Below are 19,253 nucleotides of genomic sequence, written 5' to 3'. Positions count from 1 at the left end.
TTATAATTAAACCGAGCATGTTTCCTTTTATCATAGGCTTCCGACTTTCACCATGCCTCCCAAAGCTCCTAAAGCACCCATCACTTGCAATTGGATGAGGTCCAACGTCACCGACGAGACCTTAGCGGATTTTGTAAAGTCGGGTTACCTGCCCAAGAAGGACGTCATGTCCTACCGTGCCCCTGACCCATCAGAGGAGAGACCACAGCCAAGGGACGGGGAGGTGGTAATTTTTGCGGATCATATGAGCCGGGGCTTCGCACAGCCCGGCTCAAAGTTTTTTAGAGATGTCCTGAACTTCTTTGATCTGCGGCCACAAGACATAGGACCCAATTCTGTGTCCAATATATGCAACTTCCAAGTGTTCTGCGAAGTCTACCTTGGAGAAGAGCCCAGCCTGCTGCTCTTCAGAGAGCTCTTCTACCTGAACCGCCAGAACGAGTGCGCCAACGGGCCAAGTTTGGAACTTGGCGGAATTTCCATTCAGCGACGGAGAGACTGCCTCTTTCCTTACGCCGAGCCGCCAAGCCACCCAAAGGACTGGAACCAGACGTGGTTCTACTGCCAAGACACGTCGCCGGCTGACGAGAGCCCGCTGCCCGGCTTTCGCCCCTCGCGTCTGGAACCAACACACCCTCTGTCAGACAAGCTAACTCAAGCGGAGCGCCAACCTCTGCTCCCCACCATTAACAAGATCAAGGCTCTCCTGGGCAATGGTCTCAATGGAATTGACCTGGTCCGGGTCCGGATCTCGTGGCGGGTGACCCCCTTGAGCCGCCGCCCCGGCTTAATGTGTGAGTACACAGGCCGGAAAGATGACCCCCTGCGACATAGCCGCAACGATCTTCCTGAAGACGTTGCTGAGGACATGACCAAGGCTCTCTTGAACGAGAGCTTGGCAGACTGCGGGAGGACCGGCTTAAGCCCCTTCTGCAAGACCAACCCGGCCCCAGCGGTAAGCCGCTGATCTGGACATCTTATTTTCTTCCGTAGATAGCTTTCATCTGAACCTTAAGAAATCGTCATTGTATTCTTCAGGCCGATGACAAATTCTGGAAGGTCAAATATGACCATGAGGCGGCCAAGAAGGCCAGGAAGGCTAAGAAAGCCGCCAAGAGAGCCGCTCCCCGCAAGAAGGGAAGTAGGCCTACTGCTTCAGAGCTGCTACAACTAAGCGACAGCTCCGAGTCAGAGGTAACCCCTGGACCTGTAAGCTCTTGTTGTATTTGTTGTTTATTTCTGTCCACCTTATCAATACTGTTCATCAACAGGATGACACCGGAGCAAGTAACCTGGTGGTTGAAGAGGTAATGACACTTTCCTCCGACTCGGAGCCCTTGCCAAGGCTGAAAGTCCAAAGGGTAACCCGGAAAGTAAGATTTTATCATCCTTTAGCTTATCAAGATCCTCAATTTCTTTTGAAGCACCAGATTCATGAGAGCCGGCGGCACACCCGGACCAACAAGGACGCTGACCTCTCCTCCGGCTTACCTGACACATCGAGGAAACGCCGAACCGAGGTTATCTCCAACTTGTACCCTTTTCATCCTTTGGCGGGTGTTATACGTCAACCGCTCAATTCTTCTGATTCAAACTACCAGGAAACCTCACCCTCCTCTGGTGACTCGATGCAATCAAACCTGCCGGCCTTCAAGACCGTACCCGGGTAACAATGATCATCTCTTGTTGTGCTTATCTTTGCTCATACCTTTGTACTACCCTTTTTGTCCTTTCAGTGCCCAGGCAAAGCTCACCAAGAGGGCGAAAAAGAACAAGCCGGTCGAAGAGCCGAACTTGCCTGAACCGGAGGTAGCAGCTCAAGAACCGCCAGCTGCCTCTGCTCCCGAAGCCACCACTCCAACCGACAAGCCAACCGCAGAAGCTTCTGCTAACCCGGAGACCTCCAGCCCGACTCAGCCGGTTAATGACCCGGACGTGGTAATCACCCGGACGGAGTTTGTTGAGCTGGGGAGACCTACTGCGCTGGCCATGTGCTCCGCCAAGGAGGAGTTGCTAGAGCGCCGCCGGGCTAATCTGGACCTCACCGACTACGCCAATCTGAACATCGGAGAGATCGTCTCCGGCTATGTCAGTCAGGTGCACAAGAGCCGGGATGTAGAGATCGACATGGTGAACCAGATTCAGCAGAAGTCTGAGGTACCACTCTTCTTTCTTCTTGCTTACTGCATAGTTATCTTGTTATTCTTACCATACTCTAGCCCCCAAGTCTACTACTTATGATATAATATGTTGTAGACTTAAGTTCCGGCTTACTCGCTTGAACCGGTAATTTGTAAATACAAACGTTCGATATGCATTAGCCCCCAAGTGCCAAGTGTCTTTGCTTGGAAAGTGCTTGGGACTTTAAAATTGCATAATAACTGTTCATCCTATAACCCGGAAATTATGCAGGCTGCTTGCAAGAAGTTTGAAGCTGACATCTCCGATCTGAAGACCCGCCTGAGGATGCAAGAAACTGAGACCCGGAAGGCCAATGCCAAATTTGTGTCCAGTATTGCTGCGCAAGAAAAGCTGAAGACGGACTTTGACGTTGAACGGAAAGCTTGGGCCAAAGAGAAGGCTACTCTGGTGAACCGGGCCGAACAGGCGGAAAAGGCTCTGACGGAAAGAACCACCGAACTCGCCGGTTTAAAGCGCCACATGTCACAGATGGTCGCCGCAATCTTCGGTAAGTCATTCCACCGGCTCTCATCCAGTCCATAATCTTTATGTCTCATAACCCATCATTGCCAGCGGCTTATCTTCCTCTGTTTAAACAGGCCCAGAAGCGCCAACCTCAACCGAAGTGTGCTGACCAAGTTGAAGGCCGTGTACACCCTGGTGGAGCAACTCTACACCGGGTCACAACGCGCCTTGGCCATGGTGGCCCTATCCAATGAGGTGCCGACTCACCTGGCGGAAGTTCTTCGCCGGCTTGCCGTTCTTCCTCAGCGTGTCCAAGAGCTGCGACGGGCCTCTGCAAGAGCCGGGGCCATAGCTTCTCTGAGCCGGGCCAAGGCGTTCCTTCCAGAATTAGACCCGGCGGACATTGCCGTTGGCTATCCCAGCTTGAAGGAAGACGGCACCCCCTTCGACCAAAGGGACTTTGCAGCCTGCGTGAAGATCGTACGCCCGGTGGCCACTCTGATTGGAAATGACACGGATTTGACCAAGTACCAGCCGGGTTACGACACAGAGAATCAGAGGATTCCCACTCCGCGTTATGAAGCCATCAGCTTAGTCCCGCCGACTCGTAAGCACACCTTTGCCCCGGAAATTGACCCGGCCGGGTTAATGACGAGGAAGCTCGATTTGAAGCTCTGAGCGGCATTGACTGGAAATCGTCAACCTTCCAGGTCTTGGGAACTGCCGGAGGAGCGGAGAGGGATGAGCCGGAAGCGTCGACCCAGCAAGCATCTTAACTCTATAGGCGGCTTATTTAAACAATGCTTCACCCTTTTGGACTCGATGAGTCTTGTAATAGAATAGGACCAACACTTTAATTTTGCCGTGCCATCGTGCACGTGTTGAATACTGAACTTCATTGAAGTTGCTTCCTTATATTTCTCCGGGTCATAATTTGATCATTCATTTCCCTTAAACTCAAATAGTTGCCTTTAACTATCCTGCATAGAAAGACAAATCACAAGTCTCTAGGCGGCTTACCGCACTGAGAATCATAGTTCTATACATATAACCCAGAATATGAATCAAAAAAGACTGGTCCTCAATTATGTCCTTGATATACCCGTAATAACACACTTACCGGCCTGCAAGCACACTTCCGGCTTATATAACCCGGGTAATAAGGTTGGTACCTCAATTCTGGTTTACCAGTCTTAATAACGCCGATTGTATTCGACTAGTACTGTAAATAAAATTTAAGCCGGCAAAGTGAGACCCACCGTGTACACTTGAAATAATCAGAAGAACTCGCTATAAATCAGAAAAACTTAGGGGCTTCCGGTTCGAATACGACCAGAGACCCGTCCCAAAGGGGTTATGCTAGGATTCGAATGCGATCATATAGCCCCCAGTGGGTGTGGCGATGCCAATCAAGAGGGTACCGACAGCTATGTTCTCTTTGGTTCGAATACGACCCATGTTTGAACAGGAAGCCCCCAAATGACCTTAGGAATTGTTTAACGATGCTGATTCGAATATGATCCACGTCGGTTCCGAAAGGGGGTTGAACTGTGATTCAGATATGATCAAAGAAAAACTCCCCAATGAGCTCGGCACTTTGCCAATCAAATGGGTATCGACAGCTATGTTCTCTTTGGTTCGAATACGACCTATGTTTGAACAGGAAGCCCCCAAGTGACTATATTGCGTATGGCTAGATTCGAATACGATCATAAGCCGGATCCACCTTCAAGTTATCATGTGATCTTGCAATGAAAACAACACGTTCACCTTTGGAGGAGAAAAAAGGACAGAGGTCCTGCTTTATTGCTTATCATAATATATACATGGCTTAGAGAAATATGTACATTATGAGAGCCGGTGGCTCAAGTGTAATAAGGCCGAAGCTGAGCTATGTTCCACGGCCGACGGGTCTCTTCCTCCGACTTACGTGAATCTTTGTGCTCCCGAATGTCAATGAGGTAATATGACCCGTTGTGCAAATTCTTGCTGACCACAAAGGGCCCTTCCCAAGGCGGGGATAGCTTGTGCGCATCTGTTTGATCTTGGATGAGCCGGAGCACCAGATCGCCTTCCTGGAAGACCCGGGATTTAACCCGGCGACTATGATAACAGCGCAGGTCCTGTTGGTAAATCGCTGAGCGAGCTGCTGCCACATCACGCTGTTCGTCCAACAAGTCAAGAGCATCTTGGCGCGCCTGTTCATTATCCACCTCAACAGAAGCCGCCACTCGAGGCGAGTCATGACGAATGTCACTTGGGAGGACTCCTTGCGCTCCATAAACCATGAAGAAAGGCGTGAAACCTGTAGACCTGTTAGGAGTAGTGTTGATGCTCCACAACACGGAGGGTAACTCCTCCACCCAACAACCCGGCGTCCGTTGTAAAGGGACCAAAATCCGGGGTTTGATGCCTTTCAGAATCTCCTGATTAGCCCTCTCAGCTTGACCATTGGATTGAGGGTGAGCCACTGATAAAACATCAAGTCTAATATGCTCTCGTTGACAAAACTCCTCCATGGCGCCTTTGGATAGATTGGTACCATTGTCAGTTATAATGCTGTGTGGAAAGCCAAAGCGAAAGATCACCTTTTTCAAAAACTGAACTGCCGTGGCTGCATCACACTTGCTAACTGGCTCCGCTTCAACCCACTTGGTAAATTTGTCAACTGCCACCAAGAGGTGGGTCTTCTTATCCTTGGACCTTTTAAAAGGCCTAACCATATCAAGCCCCCAGACCGCAAAGGGCCAAGTAATTGGGATCATCCTCAGCTCCTGAGCCGGCACACGAGCCCGTCGCGAGAACCTTTGGCAACCATCACATTTACTGACCAAGTCTTCCACATCAGCATGAGCCGTCAGCCAATAAAAACCATGACGAAAAGCCTTGGCCACAAGAGACTTTGAGCCGGCGTGATGGCCACAATCCCCTTCATGAATCTCACGCAAGATCTCTTGACCTTCCTCAGGGGAGACACAACGCTGGAACGCTCCCGTAACACTGCGGCGATGCGACTCACCGTTGATAACAATCATTGACTTAGACCGCCGGGTTATTTGTCTGGCCAAAGTTTCATCCTCAGGCAAATCTCCCCGGGTCATGTAAGCCAGATAGGGCACTGTCCCGTCCAGGATGATGTGGAGAGCCGCCACCAGTCGTGCCTCCGGGTCAGGGACAGCCAATCTTCCTCTGTAGGCAACTTAACAGAAGGGTTATGCAGGACGTCTAGGAAAATATTAGGCGGCACCGGTTTTCGCTGAGAGCCCAGCCGGCTTAAAGCATCAGCCGCCTCGTTCTTCCTGCGATCGATGTGCTCTACTTGGTAATCCTGAAAGTGCCCAGCAATGGCATCAACTTCACGGCGATAAGCCGCCATGAGAGGGTCCTTGGAGTCCCACTTTCCTAATACTTGTTGAGCCACCAAGTCTGAGTCGCCGAAGCACCTTACCTGGCTCAAGCTCATCTCCTTAGCCATCCGAAGACCGTGGAGCAAGGCCTCGTACTCAGCTGCATTGTTGGTGCAAGGAAACATCAACTGTAGCACATAATGGAACTTGTCACCTTTAGGGGAAGCCAATACGACTCCAGCCCCCGAGCCCTCCAATTGCCTGGACCCATCGAAGTGAGTAGTCCAATATGTGTTATCCGGCTTTTGTTCGGGCACTTGTAGCTCTGTCCAATCATTGATGAAATCCACCAAGGCCTGAGATTTAACAGCAGTGCGTGGCACGTATTTCAGACCATGAGGTCCGAGCTCTATAGCCCACTTAGCCACTCTCCCTATGGCCTCTCTATTTTGAATGATATCTCCAAGGGGGGCAGAACTGACCACAGTGATGGGGTAACCCTGGAAATAATGCTTAAGCTTCCGGCTTGCCATGAACACACCATAAACAAGCTTTTTCCACTGCGGATATCGCTGCTTGGACTCAATGAGCACTTCGCTGAGATAATAAACCGGCCACTGAACTGGATGCTCCTTACCCTCTTCCTTGCGCTCCACCACCACAGCCACACTGACGGCTCGTGTGTTAGCAGCCACATACAGCAATAAAGGCTCCTTGTCAACCGGAGCAGCAAGGACTGGGGGCTCCGCCAGCTGTCTCTTCAAATCCTCAAAAGTAGTATTAGCTGCATCGTTCCAGACAAAGTCATCAGTTTTCTTCATCAACTGATATAATGGCATGGCCTTCTCCCCCAAACGGCTTATAAAACGGCTTAAAGCAGCGATACGACCCGCCAGGCGCTGGACGTCGTTTATACACGCCGGCTTAGCCAGGGAGGTGATGGCCTTGATCTTCTCCGGGTTAGCTTCAATGCCTTTGTTAGAAACCAAGAAACCCAAGAGCTTGCCTGCAGGAACACCAAAAACACACTTGGCCAGGTTAAGCATCATCTTGTAGACCCGGAGATTATCAAAGGTTTCCCTCAGATCATTTATCAAGGTTTCCTCCTTCCTGGATTTAACCACAATATCATCCACATAAGCATGAACGTTGCGCCCAATCTGGTTATGAAGACAGTTCTGCACGCAACGCTGATAAGTCGCCTGTGCACTCTTGAGTCCAAAGGGCATAGACACATAGCAGAAGGCTCCAAAGGGAGTGATGAACGCCGTCTTCTCCTGGTCCTTAACCGCCATTTTAATCTGATGATATCCAGAATAAGCATCCATGAAACTTAGGCGCTCACAACCCACCGTAGCATCAATGATTTGATCAATACGGGGAAGGGCGAAAGGATCAACCGGACACCCCTTGTTCAAGTCCGTGTAGTCCACACACATCCGCCAGGTGCCGTTCTTCTTGAGTACGAGCACCGGGTTAGCTAACCACTCTGGGTGAAAGACTTCAGCAATAAACCCGGCCGCCAAGAGCCGGGCCACCTCTTCACCAATAGCTTTCCACCTTTCTTCATTAAACCGCCGAAGGAATTGCCTGACCGGCTTAAATTTCGGATCAACATTGAGAGTGTGCTTAGCGAGTTCTCTAGGTACAACTGGCATGTCAGAAGGTTTCCATGCAAAAATGTCCCTATTCTCACGGATGAACTCGATGAGCGCGCTTTCCTATTTTGCATCCAGATTGGCACTGATGCTAAACTGCTGGGATGAATCACCTGGAACGAAATCAACAAGTTTAGTCTCATCAGCCGACTTAAATTTTATTGCCGGCTCATGCTCCGTAGTCGGCTTTTTCAGAGAGGTCATATCTGTGGGGTCAACATTGTCCTTGTAGAATTTTAACTCCTCTGTTGCACAAATAGATTCTGCATAAGCTGCATCGCCTTCCTCACACTCCAAGGCCACCTTCCGGCTGCCATGAACCGTAATGGTCCCATTGAGACCCGGCATCTTGAGCTGTAAATACACGTAACACGGCCGTGGCATGAACTTGGCGTAAGCCGGCCGCTCGAATATGGCATGATACGGGCTTCTTATCTTGACCACCTCAAAGGTCAATTTTTCCACTCTGTAGTTGTGCTCGTCTCCAAAGGCCACTTCCAACTCAATCTTGCCGACTGGATAAGCCGACTTACCAGGTACCACACGATGGAAAATAGTGTTTGACTGGCTGAGGTTCTTATCAATCAACCCCATACGACGGAAAGTCTCATAATAGAGGATGTTGATGCTGCTGCCTCCATGCATGAGCACCTTAGTGAACTTATATCCTCCCACCTGAGGAGCCACCACCAAGGCCAAGTGACCCGGATTATCCACCCGGGGAGGGTGATCCTCCCTACTCCACACTATAGGTTGCTCAGACCACCGCAAGTAACGCGGAACCGCCGGCTCAACAGCATTCACAGCCCTCTTATGAAGCTTCTGATCTCGCTTATACAGACTGGTGGTAAACACATGATACTGTCCACCGCTAAGCTGCTTTGGATTGGTCTGATAACCCCCTTGTTGCTGTTGATGACCCTGGCCAGACTGCTGATTAAAGCCCCCTTAACCATTCTGAGGATTAGAATTTGAGCTGCCGCCCGGGCCATGAAAGCCGCCGGCGCCTGAGCCACCGCTCGGGCCATTGTTGCCGTTGAAGGCGTTGGAATTCTTAAAAACCTTCATGATTGCACAATCCTTCCATAGATGAGTAGCTGGCCTCTCTCTAGAGCCATGCCTTGGGCAGGGCTCATTCAACAGTTGCTCCAGCGTCGGGCCTGACCCGCCGGCTCGGGGAGGGGGCCTCCCCTTGCGTCTCTGGCTATTACCCTGTGAGCTGGCGTTGGCCACGAACTCTAGGCTGCCGTTGGCCTTACGCTTGCCACTTCCTTGGTTCCCCGGGTTATGCTGAGGACCCTTGCCATTGCCATTCTTCTTTCCCTTCCATGTCCTTTCATCGTCTGAAGCGGGGTCCTTGGTACTATCAGAATCGGCGTACTTGACGAGAGCCGCCATCAGCGTACCCATATCATTGCAGTCGCGCTTAAGCCGCCCGAGCTTCATTTTCAGGGGCAGAAAACGACAATTTTTCTCCAACATTAAGACTGCAGAACCGGCATCCATCTTATCCGATGAATGTATGATCTCTTTGACCCGGCGAACCCAATGTGTCGTAGACTCACCCTCCTGCTTTTTACAGTTAGTCAAATCCACTATTGAGATAGACTGCCTACAGGTGTCTTTGAATTTTTGTATGAACCGGGCTTTTAGCTTAGCCCAAGACCCGATGGAATTCGGCGGTAGCGCTTTCAACCAAGTGCGGGCAGGCCCATCCAGCATCATGGTGAAGTACTTGGCCATCGCCGCTTCACTGACCTCCAGCAGTTCCATGGCCATCTCGTAACTTTCGATCCAGGCCCCGGGTTGTAAGTCAGCTGTGTAATTAGGAACCTTCCTAGGGCCTTTGAAGTCTTTGGGTAGACGTTCATTGCGGAGAGCTGGCACTAAGCAAGGGACACCTCCAGTCCTCGCAGGGATACCCACGTCGACGGAAGTCGTCGGATAAGCCGGGGGGGTCTGGTAAGCCGTCAACTGAGGCACCTGCTCCGCCTCTTGCCGCGCTCTGTCTTGGTCTGCTGCGTGAAAGGCTCCGTTATGAACCGGGCCATGGCCAGGGGGCGGGTCATGGCGTCGGACATTACTTGAGCCGGTCGCTGAGACCATGTGTCTGCTATAACTCGGGCTCCGGCCTGGACGAGGGGTCGAGTGGATCCTGTCCCGGCTGTAAGAGTACGCCTCTTGTTGTGCCAGCGCTGTCTGAAGGAGTCCCCTGACCCGGCGGGTTTCAATAGCCGTTGGAGAGTCGCCGTCAATTGGGAGGGCCGCTAGCCGTGCTGCTGCGGCGACCATGTTCTCCAGCGGGTTAGCATAATGACCCGGTGGTATCGGCACATACTGAGGCGGGGCAGGGTTCACCCGGGGAGGCCCCATCACTTGTGGCTGAACACGGGTCCCAGACCTGGGCACTATGATCCCTGGCGGGTTACTAGACCCTGCACCTGGCGTGTCGAAGAGGTTTCGAGGATCGTAAACCAGAGGGAGTCGAGATTGGGCCTTTTGATGCCTCCTTCTCATGACCTCATTGGAGGCGTTCTGATCTATCATGAGCCAGAAGGACTGCGCCTGAATCAATTGAGTTTGGGCGTCGAGAGCCGCTCTCTCCGCAGCCATCCTGATCCCTTCCGCTGCTAGATCCTCTTTGGCTTTCACGAGATCTAACTTTAACTGCGCCACCTCCGCTTCATGCTGAGCTTGATCCGCCGGGTCAACCGCGGCGGTCAACAGGGCCGTCATCTTGTCCGTGAGATCCATCAGCACCTGAGCCGGCGAGGGCACCGGGTTTCCCGCCCCAGCAGCAGGGTTCTGAACAGGCTGCGCACCGGCCATGAAGATTCCAACCCGGCTCGGCGGCTCAAATGGGTCCGGAATACTGTCACCATCGGAACAACCCATGAGCCTGCCATCTTGAAGTTGATACAACGAGTTTGACTCATCTGTGGACGACTCACCGTCAGAGCCGGCGGCCGTCTCATCACCAGATCCAGGTCCATCAGAGAGCCCTCCATGGATACATCCTACAAAAGCATGCTTCAAGGCTGGCAGGGGCCGGGCGGGTCGTGCGCGCTGAGCCGTCTCGATGAGATCGGCGCAGTGGTCCGGCTCCGGGCCCGGCTCGCCGATCTTGCCAATGAAAACATGAATTCCGCCGAAGGGGACCCGGTATCCGTACTCAATTGAGCTGGCGTCGGGGCCCCAGTTTGCATCGTCGATGTAGAGCTTGCCGCGACGACTCCTAGTCATCCGGCCCACAGTGTATCCCTTCAGCCCTTCGAAGCTACCCTTCAAGAACTCAAATCCACCGTGCGCTGGCCCCACGGTGGGCGCCAACTGTCGTCGAATTGTCACGGCAGATGTCCTCAAGCTAGGACTTAGTCGTGGAGCCATCGCCGCTAGGAAGCTTGAAGGGGTTAAACGGGACAAGGAACACGAGGGTTTATAATGGTTCGGCCCCTTACGGTGAAGGTAAAAGCCTACGTCCAGTTGAGGTGGTATTGATTAGGGTTTCGATGACCAGGGAGCTTAACTGCTATGCCTGGCTCTCGATCAGATCTTTCTTGTCCCTAAACCGCTGCCGGGTCGTCCCTTTATATAGAGAGGTTGACGCCCAGCAGCTTCTGAGAGTCCCGGCCGGCTCATAAGAGTGTCCGGCTCGGACTCTCAACTATTCTTGCCTTACACTACAAGTTCTACCATAATGACGGTTGTAACCACGGGCGGTAAGCCATCTCCGGGTCTTAAGCCCATCTTTGGCCCACCGTCTTCAAGCTTGGCGCCGGGCTTCAGGTGCTGATCCTTATATGTAACCCGGCCCCTCCTGGCAGGTGACTCTAAGGTTTATATCCTCAACAAGGAACCTGTTGAGTACCCTTACGAGGATCAAGCTTTCGAAAACTCAGAATGTCAAGCAGCTCCGCAGTTTTCTTGGTCTTGCAAGCTGTTGCCGAAGATTCGTTGAGAATTTCTCTAAGATTGCGAAGCCTGTTTCCAACCTCCTCCAGAAGCATGTGAAGTATGACTGGTCTCCTGAGTGTGACGTTGCTTTCAACACTCTCAAAGAGAAACTCGTCACAGCTCCCGTCTTAACTCCTCCTGACGAATCCAAGCCATTTGAAGTTTTCTGTGATGCTTCTCTCCAAGGTCTCGGTGCTACGTTAATGCAAGAGAAGAAAGTTGTGGCCTATACCTCTCGTCAGTTGAAGCCCAACGAAAAGAACTATGCCACTCATGATCTTGAGTTGGCGGCAGTTGTCCATGCATTAATAACGTGGAGACATCTCTTGTTGGGAAGACAAGTGGACATATTCACCGATCACAAGAGTCTCAAGTACATCTTCACTCAGCCCAACCTCAACCTCAGGCAGACTCGATGGGTCGAAATGATTCAAGAGTACAATCTGAGCATTGAATATACTCCAGGCAAAGCCAATGTCATTGCAGATGCTTTGAGCAGGAAGGCTTATTGCAACAGCTTAATCCTCAAGCCATTTCAACCGGATCTTTGTGAAGCTTTCCGCAAGCTGAATCTCCAAGTTGTTCCTCAAGGCTTTCTTGCCAACCTCATAGTCTCTCCTACTTTGGAAGATCAAATTCGTGAGGCACAACTCCTGGATACCATGGTGAAGAAGGTGAAACGTGGTATCGACAAGGGTCTTTCCAAATACAAGTGCTATCGCATTGATGACAAAGACACTTTATTCTTCGAGGACCGGGTTGTGGTTCCTAAAGGTGATCTAAGGAAAGTCATTATGAACGAGGCGCACAATTCTCTTCTTTCCATTCATCCTAGAAGTACGAAGATGTACCATGACCTCAAGCAGTCGTATTGGTGGACTCGAATGAAGCGAGAAATCGCTCAATTCGTGAATGAATGTGATGTCTGTCGAAGAGTGAAAGCAGAACACCAACGACCAGCTGGTCTCCTCCAACCTCTTGCTATCATAGAGTGGAAGTTTGATCATATCGAAATGGACTTCGTGACTGGATTTCCAAAGTCCAAGCGTGGAAATGATGCTATCTTCGTTGTCATCGACAAGCTTTCTAAAGTGGCTCATTTCCTTCCAATCAAAGAATCCATCACAGCAGCTCAGTTGGCAGAGCTATACACCTCCAGGATTGTCTCCTTGCACGGCATTCCGCAATTGATTTCTTCAGATCGTGGAAGCATCTTCACGTCTAAGTTCTGGGACTCTTTCCAGAAGGCCATGGGCACCAACATTCGCTTCAGCACAGCTTTCCATCCTCAAACTAGTGGCCAAGTCGAGCGAGTCAATCAAATTCTTGAAGATATGCTCAGGGCTTGTGTCATTTCCTTTGGCATGAAATGGGAAGATTGTCTTCCATATGCAGAATTCTCCTACAACAACAGCTTCCAAGCGAGTTCGGTCAAGGCCCCATTCGAGATTCTCTATGGAAGAAAGTGACGTACTCCTCTCAATTGGTTAGAGACTGGTGAACGCCAACTTCTTGGCAATGACTTAATCACAGAGGCTGATGAAATGTGTAAAGTCATCCATGATAATCTCAAAGCCGTGCAATCACGCCAGAAGAGTTAATATGATAGTAAGCACCGTGATGTGGCTTTCGAGATCGGAGACCATGTCTACCTCCGCGTCTCTCCAATGAAAGGCACTCGTCGCTTCGGTATCAAAGGGAAGCTTGCCCCTAGATACGTGGGTCCTTTCAAGATAATTGGCAAAAGATGCGACCTCGCCTATCAACTTGAGCTTCCTTCCAACTTCGCGAACGTGCACGATGTGTTCCACGTGTCACAGCTTCGCAAGTGCTTCAAGACGCCTGAGCGCACTATGAACTTCGAAGATATTGACCTCCAAGAAGATCTGTCTTATCATGAGCACCCCCTTGCTATTCTTGAAGAAACTGAGCGCAAGCCTCGCAACAAGTCAATCAAATTCCTGAAAGTGAAGTGGTCGCACCATTCTGACCGAGAAGCCACCTGGGAACGCGAGGACCACCTCCGTTCTGAATATCCGGAGTTCTTTCAGTCCCCGGATGTAACTTTCCATATTTGTAACTCCAACTCTTGCCATTTTCGGCTATGTGTTATGATATTCCCTTCGTGGTTGGGTTTTGTTTGCCGTTTTACATTTTTGTTCATGTCATGCATCTCATATCATGTCATCATGTGCATTGCATTTGCATACGTGTTCGTCTCTTGCATCCGAGCATTTTCCCCGTTGTCCGTTTTGCAATCCGGCACTCCCATCTCCTCCGGCGCACCCCTTTTGTTTTCCTTTCGTGAGCGGGTGTTGAACACTCTCGGAATCGACCGAGGCTTGCCAAGTGGCCTTGGTATACCACCGGTAGACCACCGGTCAAGTTTCGTTCCATTTGGAGGTCGTTTGGTACTCCAATGGATAACCGGGCAGCCGCAAAGTCCGTTTGTGTGTTGCAGCAAAACCCCTCTCTAAACAGCACAAAACCCACCAAACTCTTTTCCATGCTGTCGGTCGTTCGATCACGATCGTGTGGGCGAAAACCACACTCCGTTTGGAGTCTCCTAGCTCCCTCTAGCTATATATATGTGCTCCCTCCTCCAAATTCCGGATCCTCGAAACCCTAATTCACCCCGCCGCCACCGGACGTGTCCGGCCCGAGCCGGACAGATCGCGCCGCTGCGCCCGGCCTCTCCCGCGCTGCCACGTGGGCACCGCCGACCGTAGGCCCGCGAGGCCCACGGCCGGCCCCTGCGGCCCGGTCGCCCCGCCCGCTTCTCCTCCGCGTCGCCGCCGCCTGCGCCCTCCGCCGGCCTCCCGCGCCCTCGTCGCCCCGTCGTCGTCTCCGGCGGCTCCGGCGCCCGGCCGCCCGCGCCGCCGCCCGGTGCTTCCCGCCGACGCCGCCGCCCGCGCGCCGCGGCCTCGCCCCCTCCGGATCTCACCGCCCCGCGCCCCCGAGCTCCTCCTCTCCTCCCGCCTCCTCCGCTCCGGCCAGCAGCGGCCCCAGCGCCGGCGAGCCGAGCTCGACCTCGGCCCGTTCTGGATCGAACCGAAGGGTTGACTTTTTCTTCTCCTCCCCCCGAAAAATCTCCTAGTCTTAAATTTTTTACAATTTATGCCCCTGTTCATCGCATCATAACTCTTTGCATATAGATCCGTTTCATGCGTGTAATATATCGAAATGTTCGTCCCTAGATGCTCTTCATTTCGTTCCATTGCACGATGTTTATTTTAGTCTATCTTGATGCCCAAATCTCTGATGCAAGAGTGCTAGTTGCTGTTATCTGCTGTTACTTAGCAGAACTTGGTGATTTGTTATTTTTGTTGCATTTAATCTGTGCATCTTATGGGCATGAGCTCTACATGTGTTTCGTTCTATGCCATGCCATCTTTCCAGGGGTGTAAGCCATGTAATTTTGTGATCTCTGTGGTGACTAGCACAAGCATGCAAACTAGGCTCCTTAATGTTTCTGATTTCAGAGACTCAGTTTTTCTAAGTCTGTGACTGCTGTTATTTTGTTGCTATGTATCCATGTGGCTACAGAGAGATCCATGCTTATTTTGGAGATATTCAGTAATGATGTTTTGTAGATATTGTTTTATTTGATCCATTCCTGCCCTTGTTGCAATTATGCAGTGCCATAGCATGATTCAATCTTGCTCTACTTTTGCTATAAAATATTTCTGGCAGATTGTTTACGTGTTATTCAAGTTTGCCAAGCTTGTTGTAGTTGTTTGATTCATGCTATGTATTTGCTCTTGCCATGGATAGCTTCATAAGCTTGCCATCTTGCTGTACGTATGCTTGTTTTGTCATGCATTGCTTTGTGGTGAGTGCATCAAGCTCACCAAGTTGCCTTCATATTATTGTTTCTGCCATGCTCTGTTTTCTGTCAAGTCTGAAACCTGTTAACTGAACTTGCTATGTTTACATGGTTGCCATCATATCTTCTGGTCCTTTTTGGCTTATGGTCAGTAAGGGACTTTTGTCATATGCATTTTGTACAATACTTCCATGTCTTTTTTTGCTATGTTATGTTCCTGTAGAATGTTGTTTTCGTGCTCTGAACATTGCTACCTGATGCTGTTTCAGGCATGTCCAGTAATTTCACCAAGTCTGTGAACCTGTTATCTTTTGCACTTTTGCCAAGGTTGTTTGAACCTACTGTGTTGCGAACTAGCCGTAGCTTAGTGTTCATATTTTGTCAAGCATCTCCTGTAGATTACTGCCATATGCTTTGTTGCTATTTTGGAGTGCTGTAGCATTGTTACTTGTTGCATTCTAAGTGCTATCATGCTGTTAATCAAAGATTCGTGTCATTCTTGTTTTGCTTGCCATTTGCAAACCGTGCATCCGTTTCCGGTGATCTTTATATCGATTTCGACCGAAATCATCTCATCTTTCCAGTGGCATGCTTGGTTTGCAAAGTTACTGCCTTGTTCATTATTTTCCTTCCGGAGCACGCATATGCATCGCATACCACATCTCGCATATCATACATGTTTTGCATCATGTTATTTGTGCATTTACCGTGATTGATTGTGGTTCCGTTGCTTGTGTTCTTGTTTTGGGTAGAGCCAGGAGACGATTTCGTGAACGAGGAACCTGTTGAGTACGCTTACGAGGATCAAGCTTTCGACAACTCTGAGAACCTTGCAGGCAAGATGACCACACCCTCGAAATCACTCATATCTTTGCTTTGCTAGTTGTTCGTTCTATTGCCATGCTGCGCTACCTACCACTCGCTATATCATACCGGTATTTAATTAATGCATCTATATTTAATTAATGCATCTATATTTTTGGTAAAGGGTGGAAGGCTCGGCCTTATGCCTGGTGTTTTGTTCCACTCTTGCTGCCCTAGTTTCCGTCATACCGGTATTATGTTCCTTGAGTTTGCGTTCCTTACGTGGTTGGGTGATTTATGGGACCCCCTTGACAGTTCGCCGTGAATAAAACTCCTCCAGCAAGGCCCAACTTTGGTTTTACCATTTTCCACCTAAGCCTTTTTCCCCCGGGTTTCGCGAGCCCGAGGGTCATCTTGATTTAAACCCCCGGACTAGTGCTCCTTCGAGTGCTGGCCCAAACCGAGAGATGTCCGGCGCCCCCTGGGCAACCAGGGTCTATGCCAACCCGACGTCTGGCTCATCCGTTCTGCCCTGAGAACGAGATATGTGCAGCTCCTATCGGGATTTGTCGGCACATCAGGCGGCTTTGCTGGTCTTGTTTTACCATTGTCGAAATATCTTGTAAACCGGGATTCCGAGACTGATCGGGTCTTCCCGATAGAAGGTTTATCCTTCATTGACCGTGAGAGCTTATGATGGGCTAAGTTGGGACACCCCTGTAGGGTATTATCTTTCGAAAGCCGTGCTCACGGTTATGAGGCAGATGGGAATTTGTTAATGTCCGGTTGTAGAGAACTTGTCACTTCTTGATCATTGGCGGAGTCCGGTTGACCGTGTGTGTAGCCGTGATGGTCTCTTCTTGGCGGAGTCCGGGAAGTGAACACGGTTCGAGTTATGAATGACGTAGTTAGTTTCAGGATCACTTCTTGATCATTTTTAGCTTCGCGACCGTTCCGTTGCTTCTCTTCTCGCTCTCTTTTGCGTATGTTAGCCACCATATATGCTTAGTGCCTGCTGCAGCTCCACCTCATTACACCATCCTTTCCTATAAGCTTAAATAGTCTTGATCTCGCGGGTGTGAGATTGCTGAGTCCTCGTGACTCACAGATTCTACCAAAACAGTTGCAGGTGTCGACGATGCCAGTGCAGATGATGCAATCAACCTCAAGTGGGAGTTCGACGAGGAACGTGGTCGTTACTATGTGTCTTTTCCTGATGATCAGTAGTGCAGCCCAGTTGGGACGATCGGGGATCTAGCATTTGGGGTTGTCTTATTTTCATATGGTTTTTGACCGTAGTCGGTCTATGTGTGGATTTTGGATGATGTATGAATTATATTTATGTATTATGTGAAGTGGCGATTGTAAGCCAACTCTCGTTATCCCATTCTTGTTCATTACATGGGATTGTGTGAAGATGACCCTTCTTGCGACAAAACCACAATGCGGTTATGCCTCTAAGTCGTGCCTCGACACGTGGGAGATATAGCCGCATCATGGGCGTTACAATATTTAATAGAAGTTTGCCTGTTATCTGTCTGCTTGTTTACTACTGTTGTCATTGTTTCGGTTATGCTCGTGGTTTTATGTTCACCTTCATGGTATGTTCCGATGCATCCTGTTATATTGTACTACTTGCGAGTATCATGTTCGCAAGTCATGCTTGGTAGTAGTAATACGTGCTGGTAGCAGTGATGTTCTTCGGATGCATGCTTAGTTTGCTATTCAGTACCATTGCTATGTTTGTTCCGTTGCATCTAGATGGTTACATGCTCACTTGGTAGTATTCTTGTTATGTTCTTGCATGATGTTTATTTATGATGCCCGTAGTCATGCTATGCTTATGGTAGAGGTATGCTTGTGTTTTTCATGCTCGTCAGTATGCCATGCTCATTCGGATATTTGATTCATTGTGGTTATGCTCGATGATTATGTTGCACCTCCATGTTGATATCATGATCATGCATTGTAGTTGCATCATGTTTTTGTATTATGTCTCAGCTTATTGCATTCAAGTTTAATCGGATAATAATGAACTTGAACAACTGTTGGCTGAGTCATGGTGCCACTGAATCGAGCTGACCAATGCAACCACATTTGCTTTTATGGGAAGGCCCTAATGCGGTCTATTGTCATGCCTCTTGCCGGTGCCTCCAAGAGGGAAGGTTATGCGTGGGCGCTACCTTGGACGGGTAGGACGACATAAGCCTTGTGTGCCCGTTGTTGAGTATGGATCCATTGTCCCCGTTTGGGACCATTTATGTTTTGCCACAACGGTGGTTGTTGATGCCTTTGGTAGGCACGGGGCCACCCATGTCTTAGCCCAAAAAGGGGAGTTGGTCAGAGTGGCCGGGAGAGTGTCATGGCAGTAGATCGGTTTTGTTGGAATGCCGTTGGTCCACCCGAATGGGAGTGTGAGGCCATGGTTTCCGTTGTGTGGGTAAAGTGCGCTACCTCTGGAGAGTGTGTGTGTTAACTCTATCGATAGCCGCGCCCGCGGATATGGGCCCAGTTCGTAGTCAGTCACACTATGAGCCAACAATAATAATAACTTGCGTAATAATAACCCCGGTTTGTGGATGAGAAAGATATTGGTTGTGATCACGAGAGGATCACGGAAGTATCGTGGATACCGACGTTGGTAAGTTGATGCATGTGTTGGTTACGATGTAACCCGAGCAGAGTAAGTTGGTGCATGATAATGTTAACCTGTTGCATGCTAGTATCATCATGTTCAGAAGTGCTCATACTGTGCTAGCTGTATCATGTTTATCTTGTTCATGCTAAGATTGATCTGATAGTATCATGTTAATCCTTGTTAACATGTAATTGCCATGCTGATGTCTGTCTTGACTACTTTTGGTTTTTGTGAGCTTGCAAGTACATTCAATGTACTGACCTGGCATGTCATGTCAGTTTGCAGGTCGTGCCTGGATTGCTTGCTTGTTTGGTGTAGTTCCTGTGTTTGCGAGCTAGGATAAACGTTCCAGCCAGAGTCCCTGTGGATTGGAGTCCATC

Source organism: Aegilops tauschii, chromosome 7 (assembly GCF_002575655.3).
Source record: "Aegilops tauschii subsp. strangulata cultivar AL8/78 chromosome 7, Aet v6.0, whole genome shotgun sequence".
Classification (NCBI taxonomy): domain Eukaryota; kingdom Viridiplantae; phylum Streptophyta; class Magnoliopsida; order Poales; family Poaceae; genus Aegilops; species Aegilops tauschii.
The sequence above is the reverse complement of the archived record's forward strand: the minus strand, read 5'-3'. Positions refer to the sequence as shown.